Genomic DNA, 9646 nt, shown 5'->3' on the forward strand with positions numbered 1-9646 from the left:
TGTTTGAATACATACAATAATTAGTTGTATCAGACCAAGTTCCTTTTATTTTATATTATACTATGACAAAGCATCTTAAGACTTATCCAGAAACACCTATTAATTTTTATGTCAACACTGTACCATGTTTATTTCCTATGAGACTTTCTCATTGATGTGGCTAAATGAAAATACAATGTAAACATACTTGAAATATCTATTCTTTCTAGTTATACTAATTTAAGAGAACCATTTATTTTTTCAGAAATGTTAGCAGTTTTGGCACAACTAATTTTACAAGTGAAGGATGTGAAGAATCACATATACCTGAGACCTCATTAGCATGATGGTTCATATGTATCGTACACACATGTTAATGCTGGATTTCATCTGTGGGTTCTGGAGATGCTGTGGGACAGATGAGAGAAAGCTGCAGTGAGCTCACCACATTCATGCATTCTGCTTCTCATGTGAGTGGCGTTACGACTAAACATAGCACAGAACTGGTGCTTCATAGAGCCTTGCTCTCTAGTAAGAAGGGCCCTATGGTAACCCTCAGCGTAGAATGAGAACAATGAACACCCAAACCTCTTTGTAGACAAGGTGACAGCTGAAGATGATATGGGCCTAACTTGGTGTCTGGGATTAGAATGGCTTAGTCTATAACACAACCATCTGTAATGGGATCCAATGCCTTCTTCTAGTGTATTTGATGACAGCTACTTTATACTGACACACATAAAATAAATAAATAATTCTGAATAACAAAACAAAGCCATTACCATTACCATGATCAGGCTGATATTTTGTGGGATTAAAATACCCACATCACTCCACCATTACAGCCTCACTCACCTTCATGGTATTGACTTTCTTCCTTTCTGTTATTGTTAACTATGTTCCTAAACTAAGATGACCTTCCCACCAGGACACTGTTACAGTTAGCATTGATTATTAATTTGACTGGCTTTAGAATCACTATAACAACTCTAATTATATCTATAAGGGTGTTTCCAAGAAGGATTAACTAGGGAGGTGAGCAGCACTGTCCCTTGGACTGGCATCCCAGCAGCAGAAAAAGAGGAAGCTAACTTGGGCACTACCATTCACCCATCTCTGCTTCCTGACAAGGGACAAAGTATAACCAGCTATCTTCAATTCCTGCCATTATGCTTTTCCTGTTCTGATGGACAGTACCATCAAACTAGAAGATGAAATAACTCTCCTTTCTTTTTGTGGACTTTGTCAAATATTTTGTCATAGCAATAAGAAAAATAACTAATACAAGCACAAAGTCCCACCTACTCTCTTCAATGCTGGACTATTTCTTCAGTAATTTTCTCTATTTTATATAATAATTTTTCTATATTTGTACATTATAAGTATAGTAGTATGTGGTTATTTTTCCACTAAAATTCTCTTGATTAGGAAGTATGCTATTAAAAGAATATTAATTCTTCCCCAAACCTATCATTAATCTAAATTATCTATAGTGTCTCCAAATAGGAGACAATTCACGGAAAATTCTGAAAAATAGATGACACATTATCTATGTTTGAAAAATAACAAACTGCATATAATTTCATGAAATTACAAAGCAAGAATAGTTTCAAGAAAATGAATCAGAAGAATCCTACTAAATAGCTAAACTTTTACACTTGTCTATTGTCCTGGTTAGTGCCAACTGTCAGATTCACCAATCTAGAATAATCTGAGGAAGTTTCTAATTACAATATTGTCTTGACTGGTGATGTAGGGAGGGCCAGCCCACTGGGGGGTTGGGAGCAACCCTAAGAAAACAGCCTGAGCTTTATAAGAAAGCTACCTGGCACTTCCCACTGGACTGTAGCCTGACACGGTATACGTGGTCCCTCAGTCTCCCGTGGGTGGTCACCTCCCCAGGCATAGCACACGGTCTCACCACACCATGGCATCAGTGACACAGCACACTCAACTTCATAATGTGCACCAACGCTGATGGTGAGGCCATTGTGAAAGGCCTTCAGTTCATTTCTTAGGAGCAGGGGATGACAGAGTCAGTGCATACCTGGCAGGACCACTGATATTTAGCAACTTACATGACCAAGAATTGCAGTTTTGCCAAATTGAGAATTTAATCACATGGATTGGTGTTGCTGGACCTTTAGAGTTATGGCAGTGATATGCAAGGCAAACAAGAAGCTGACAGCCTTTTGAACAAAATAGAAGAAAAAAATGAAAAAAATTGAGTCAAGACAGTACTGGAGAGGTGAAGCGATTACCAGCTCGAAGAAGGGCCATTGACAGATACTGGCCTACTGCTGGTTGAGTATGACATAGATGAAGTAGTGTATGATGAAGATTCACCCTATCAGAACATCAAAATTCTACACTCAGAGCAGTTTGGGAATATTCTCATCCTCAGTGGGGATGTTAATTTGGCAGAGAGTGACTTGGCATATACACAGGCCAACATGGGCAGTGATAAAGACGACTACACTGGCAAAGATGTACTGATTCTAGGAGGTGGCGATGGAGGCATATTATGTGAAACCAAAGATGGTCACTATGGTAGAGTCTGACCAAATGGTAATTGATGGATATAAGAAATACCAGCAGAGAACATGTGGAGATGTTTTAGGAAGTCTTAAAGGAGACTGCTATCAGGGTCTTATAGAAGACGGTATCCCAGTACTGAAGAGGTAAGCCAGAGAAGGGAGACAGTTTGATTATGTGATTAGTGATTTGACAGCTGTCCCTGTCTCTACATCTCCAGAAGAAGACTCCACATGGGAATTCCTCAGGCTGATTCTCGACCTGTTAATGAAGGTTCTGAAACAGGCTGGGAAATACTTCACACAGGGGAACTGTGTCTACTTGACTGAAGCCCCATCACTCAATACCGCTGGGGCACCTGTATTGTCCTGTGGAATTCGCAAAAGAGATTGTCTGTGTCCCTTCATACTTGGAATTGTGGGTATTTTACACTGTTTGGAAGAAAGCTAAGCCTTAAAGATGAGCATGCCCTGAATGACGTGTGCTGCGAGCCTCCTTCCTGACCTCCATATGCCGTATGTGCCATCAAATGAGTCAGGCAACTGCTCATGAATTCCTTTAAGTGATTTTCATTTTTAATTATTATTTTTAATTTTAAAAAGCCAATGGGAAAAGTGTATATTTTGATGAGTTAGGGTGTTAATTTTTAAATGTCAGCTGAAGGACAGTTGACAGCCAAGCAAAGACTGAGGAATTCACTGCCCCCTAGAATGTGATTTTAGTACCTTTTTCCCCTGTGTGTGAGGTTTGGGTTTTCATTTTGGTCTCAGTAGACCTTTCATTTGTTCATGTGGAAAAATGAACATCATTGTTTCGTTCTGGAGAGAAGTTCCTAGTAGTGTTTCTCCCCTCTCACCCCCAAATTGACTTAGATATAAAAATTTGGTGCTTTTAAAGGTCTAAAATGAGTGATTAGCAGAGCTTCAATTAAAATGACAAAGGAGACGTCTCAAGTGTTCTGTCCCTTTATTTCAGCCTCTCTTCCTCTTTCTTTCTTTCTTTGTTTTATTACGTATTTTCCTCATTTACATTTCCAATGCTATCCCAAAAGTCCCCCATACCCTCCCCCCACCCCCTTACCCACCCACTCCCACTTTTTGGCCCTGGCATTCCCCTGTACTGGGGCTTATAAAGTTTGCATGACGAATGGGCCTCTCTTTCCAGTGATGGCCGACTAGGCCATCTTTTGATACATGTGCAGCTAGAGACAAGAGCTCCAGGGTACTGGTTAGTTCATAATGTTGTTCCCCCTATAGGGTTGCAGATCCCTTTAGCTCCTTGGGTATTTTCTCTAGCTCCTCCATTGGGGGCCCTGTGATCCATCCAATATCTGACTGTGAGCATCCACTTATGTGTTTGCTAGGTCCCGGCATAGTCTCACTAGAGACAGCTATATCAGGGTCCTATCAGCACAATCTTGCTAGTGTATGCAATGGTGTCAGCATTTGGAGGCTGATTATGGGATGGATCCCTGGACATGGCAGTCTCTAGATGGTCTATCCTTTTGTCTCAGCTCCAAACTTTGTCTCTGTAACTCCTTCCATGGGTGTTTTAGGATCTTTGCCTATTCTCTTCCTTTTTCTTACCTCTGATGGCCTAGGGCGAAGGTGTATTCTAGATGGTTAGTTTGGTAACTGCTTAATGTCTTTGTAGAAGGCCTCTAGGCTTTTGTGGATTGTAGGAATGACTCCATTTATCACTGTGGTGAACAATCCACAACCTATTATATTTGCCACCTGTGCATTATAAAGTTGTCCAGAGGATAGCAGAAGATTTTTGCCTGACTGAAAAGGGTGAAAGTCAACGACAATTTCTGTTGCCACTCTCCCTGATTAAATGGAGATCCAAAGGCCTTTGAGAAGACTGTTAGATGTGAAAGTGCACACTAGATTTCATGTAGTCCTGGGGCAAAACAACTTAACTCTTAAGAAAGTGCATGTGAATATCAATTTGGAATTCTGTTATGGATAATTTGAATTATCTATCCTATTGTTTGTGTAAAATATTTATACTATATCAGTAGAATGTTTTTTTTGTTGTTGTTGTTGCTGTTTTGTTTTGTTTTGGTTTTTTTACAGTAAGTAAAACATTGAAATTTTACTAATGGAATCAGGCTCAACACTGAAAAAGTTTCATTGTTCCTCCCAAGATAGGAACGAACATATGAGACAGGGCAAGACAAATGATCTTTAAAAGTGAGTGCAGACCTATGCCATTTGTATTAGATTGACATGGAAAAAAGAAACCATAGAGAATAAAAAGTGTTGATAGTCATGTTCAAATTAGATGTGTTTAACAATAGCTTTTTTGTTCATGGATAGGTTAAAAACAGCCTAGTAGACACTTTTCCATTCAAATTCTTCCCCAGTGTGAGGAGCGGGTGCGGCCACTGCCCCAAGATGGCGCCCGGGAAGCCTGCCAGGTCTTATGACCTGCGCCTGACTTCCTCATTACCTCAGACTTAGCCACATCCCAGCTGCCTACACTGTGCAGACACCACACCTCATCAGCTCGCCTGAGGTGTCACCTGAGGTGTCGTCACTTGCTGTGAACCAATGGACTGCCATTATGTGACTGGGGTGATTGGGAGGAGTCAGTAGGGTATTTAAGGCGTGCCCTGGGGTTGTGTGTGTGTGTGTGTGTGGGGGGGGGGGGATTCCTGTTCCTGCATTGCAGTGTGAAGTGTTCCTGAATAAACCTACTTGAAGAAGGACAAAGTGGTGTTTCGTCTTTCCTGCTGGTCAGGGTGGATGCGACACCCCAGTACCCCAGTGCTTTGAAGAACTTTGTATATTGTGGAGGATTGAAAATAAATGGACTGCTACAGTTAGAATATTAGTTATGGCCAACAGTCCCCTCACCTACTCTACTGTTATTTTTACTCTTACGTTTGAAACAAAGTGACTGTATGTATGTAGCCCAGTCTAACCTGGAGCTTGTTATGTAGTTCAGGTTTGCCTGGAAGCTTGCAAGAACTGAGTTTGTACCATCACACAGCTTAATTCTTGTTTCCATTGTAGTAAAGAAAACAAGTATATCAGCTGTTGGGATACTATTAATGAGAGGCATGGCCTGCTTGACACTTGAAGAGTAACCTGAGGCCATAACCACAGATCCACTCATAAATCTGGTGACTCGGGTCCTGCTAAACACCAGGTGGTAGAAATGAAGAGAATGAGGTTATGCAAGGCTAATTGGAAGATACATTTGGGAGAAAATGGAGGAAGTGGTGTTAAGGAGAGGAGGAAGAAAGATTTTTTCATCTTCAGTGATAAAAGTGAATTCAGACATGATTAATTTCTTTGTATTTGGTGAAGGAGGACCTTAGTTTTGAGCCTTTGTTATTTTAACACTGAAGCATGCAAACTGAGCCAACCCTCCTTACCCTGTGCTGGACTAAAACCCACCTTCGCCCTGGCTGCCTCTTAAAAAAATGCTAGTTTTCTAGCATTGTTATTTTGCTTAATGACTGTAGTGTTATGTAATGCAAACATTTCTTTTAACAGTGGAATGTATTATGATGTCCTGCTTATTTTTAAATGAAAGACAATGCAAATATGGATAAAGTTTAAATTCTGTTCAACACAGCAGATACTAAGAATTGATTTAGTAAGACATGAAATGCTGCTTTCTCTTGGAAATGTGATTGAATATTTTTATTATATTCAATATAAAACCAATCCAACTGGGCCAGGGGAAGGCTGGGTTGGTGGTGTTTTTAGTGGGCTAGAACATTGCAATCCAAATAAAAAAGAAATGTGCTGTTACTTCCTGTAGACTTTAAATACTCATGTCCTTGCTTTCCCTAAGTATCGCTGACACAAGAGTTTGTATTTCTTCCTGTCATCTGTCTGTCAATAAATTGATCAATTTCATCCCTTCTTCATTATGCCTGGAAGAGGGAAGGAAAGTATGTGTTAAAAAAAAAGAAAAAAGAAGGAAGAAAAAGAAGAAAGAAAGCTACCTGGTCATTAACCTGTGACGAAGCTAGCAAACAGCATTCACCCACATATTCTGCATTAAGTTCCTACTTAAGTTCCTGCCCTGATTTCCCGCAGTGATGGACTGTGACCTGGAAGTGTAACCTGAAATAAACCCTTTCCTGCCCTAAATTACTTTAGATTGAAGTGTTTACCACAGAAAAGCAACCTAGAATATCTGTAATCTTAGCACTTAGAGGGATGAGGCAGGAGGCTTGTGAGTTTGATTTTAACCTGGGCTATATGGTGAGACTTTGTCTCAAAATTAAACAAACAATTTCTCAATATATATACACACACACAGCATCACCTAATACTCTGATTTAAATTTGGATTTCCACTAAATCTGTCTTGGCCATTAAAATCTGGGCATTTACTTATTAAGTTCTATTAGGCCTTCACATGTGATTCTTCAACTATAGTTTTTAATAAAAATAATAAGAAACAGGAGAAAAACAAAAATTTGGGCTTTACCTTACTTTAATTAAACTAAGTCATCTACCAGCTAATGAACACTAAGCTAAAATGAAAGTCTGTTCTTCCACCAAAGCCAACAAACTTCTAGGAATAAAAACAGAAAACTGCAGTTTCATGGGTTTTGGATGATTTCTGCCTTTTGTAGCCAGGCTCCAATGAGACCATGAATACCCCTACTTCACCCTTATAGTGTGGTTACCATGCATTTATCACTGTGGCAAATGCTAACCCTTTGCAGCATACTTAGCTAAATATTGTTTGTTTTAGGAACAAAGCTCAAAGAACAAATATTTCAATGTGGTTTCCCTCTTAGGGAGGGAAGAGGACAGACCCCTATGGCTGATTCTCAGCTCCTTAGCTCCTGTTAGGAGGCAGTCTGGGCATCAAAGGATCTTGGATTCCTGGAGGGGATCCTTTGGCTCCAGCTGGCACAGAGGAGGCAGGAACAAATGGGTAAAATTAACCTGGATGGTTATACATTCTAGACCCCAGGCAAGGAGAAAGCTGGAAAGACAGCAACAGCACCCTGAGTTAATTACATATCAATGGCTCATAAGGAGGCAAAGCCTGCTCTGCTAAAGAGCCCCTTCAGAGGGGCTTCCCTCTGTTCCTGGTTAGGATTTGTGCTGATTCCAGGAAACTAAATATGGTATGGATGTCAACTTAAGAACTATCAGAATGAAAAGAAATCCCCTCTACCTAAAACTGACCAATGGGAGTCAAAGAAATCCACCGTCAAATCTAAAGTACTAAAGGGAGTGGGATGAGAAATCAGAGAACACAAGGCTGGTGGAGACGGCGCAACTGATAGTGTTTGCCATGCAAGTATGAGTATCTGTGTTCCAATCCAAGAATGCACATGCACATGGTGTACATGGCCAGAACTTACAGTCCAAGCAGTGGAAAGGCGTAGATGGACAGTTTCCTTGGCTTCACTGGCCAGCTATCCTAATTGAGGAGTCCCAGGTCCCAGTAAGAGTCTATCTTTCAAAACATGAAAGACGGGTCCTGAGGAACTATACCTGAGGCTGACCTCTGACCTCCACATACTTGTATGTATGCACACATACACCACACACACCAGAGACAGAGACATACAGATGTCTAGTTGTCTTCAGTTTTTAACTTGACACAACCTAGAATCATCTGGCCATGTTCTTGAGGAGTTGTCTTGACTGATGATCAATGTGGAAGGGCCTAGTCCACTGTAGGCAGCACTATCCCTAGGCAGATGGACTTGAGCTGTATATAAAGTTAGCTGAACTTGAGTTAGGGAGTGAATCAGACAGAGAGCCAGCAAGCAGTGTTCCTCACTAGTTCCTGTTTCCAGGTTTCTGCCCTGACTTCTCTGGATAAGGTATTATGTATGATGTGGAAGCATAAGTTAAATAGGCCTTTTCTGTCCCAAGGTGCTTTTGGTTAGAGTGTTTTGCCAAAATAATAAAATAAAATGAGTCAGGGAGGAGTGAATTCACTCTAATTTAAAAATACATTTGTCATAAGCCATTAGAGTGCTTTCATGGTACACCAATGGGGTATGATCTCAAGGAAAGAAAAGAAGGAAGGAAGAGGAAGGAAGGAGGGAAGGAGGGAAGGAAGGAAGGAAGGAAGGAAGGAAGGAAGGAAGGAAGGAAGGAAGGGGGGAGGGAGGGAGGGAGGGAGGGAGGGAGGGAGGGAGGGAGGGAGGAAGGGAGGGAAGGAGAGAGAGAAAGAAAGAGAGAGAGAGAACAGAAGGGGGAAGAAAGGAGGGAGGAAGGAAGGGAGGAGGGAGGGAAGGAGAGAGAGAAAGAAAGAGAGAGAGAGAACAGAAGGGGGAAGAAAGGAGGGAGGAAGGGAGGGAAGGAGGCAGAGAAGGGACATGGGAGGCAGACTTGGCCTTGGGTCAGAGAGATTGCTCAGCAAGTTGAGGCACATACTGCCAGGTCTGACAACCTGAATTCAATCCCCAAGACTCACAAGAAAGACAGTCAACTCTCACTGACTTTTTTTTTTCTGACCTCCACATACACACCATGGCACACCCACCCATGTACAATGAATATAATAAATGTAACTCTTTAAATTGGACTTATGGGAACCCATTTATGAGTGGGGTGAGTAGCCCAGATGCATAATTCCTTAAGGCAGTGTGGACTGAGAAACAGGAAGCATAAGGCTGCATGGCCACCGGGAAGGAAAAGCTGTATTTCTGCACTTCACATTGGGTTTCATAGAGCCAAATCAAAGTTCAGTAGCACAGACTTTGTGTTGCTCCCTACCAGTCTATTAGTGAACTTGAGACAAATTGTCAGTTTCCATTGCTACCAGTGAAACAGGGACAAGGGGCAGTATACAAAGAAAGCAACAAGACAAGCATAGGTCCTGGTGTGGAGCAAATGCAAATCAAATGCCTTTTCTGCCATTTTTTCGGTGATGTTAGTAGTTTATTTAAATGTTCTTCTAGATATTTATTACCAGAATTCACTCTGGGACTAAGCACTCAGTATGTAATATGGGACTCAGAATATTTTAAAATAATAGGTCTATTTCATGCAATGTTTAGTTATGGCTCTGCCAATCTCCATTTGATTCCTTTTATCAATCTTTTGGCATTTGGGAATAAAAGACACTATGCTGCTGTTTTCCTCTTCTGCAGTGCAAAATCTTGAAGGAGCCACCCAGTGTGCCTCTCAGCT

General features: G+C 41.1%; 1 pseudogene; it reads left to right on the plus strand.

The window, feature by feature from the left end:
- On the plus strand, positions 1953-6390 carry Gm7333 (predicted gene 7333; annotated as a pseudogene).

The sequence above is a fragment of the Mus musculus genome, chromosome 10, assembly GCF_000001635.26.
Source record: "Mus musculus strain C57BL/6J chromosome 10, GRCm38.p6 C57BL/6J".
Taxonomy (NCBI): domain Eukaryota; kingdom Metazoa; phylum Chordata; class Mammalia; order Rodentia; family Muridae; genus Mus; species Mus musculus.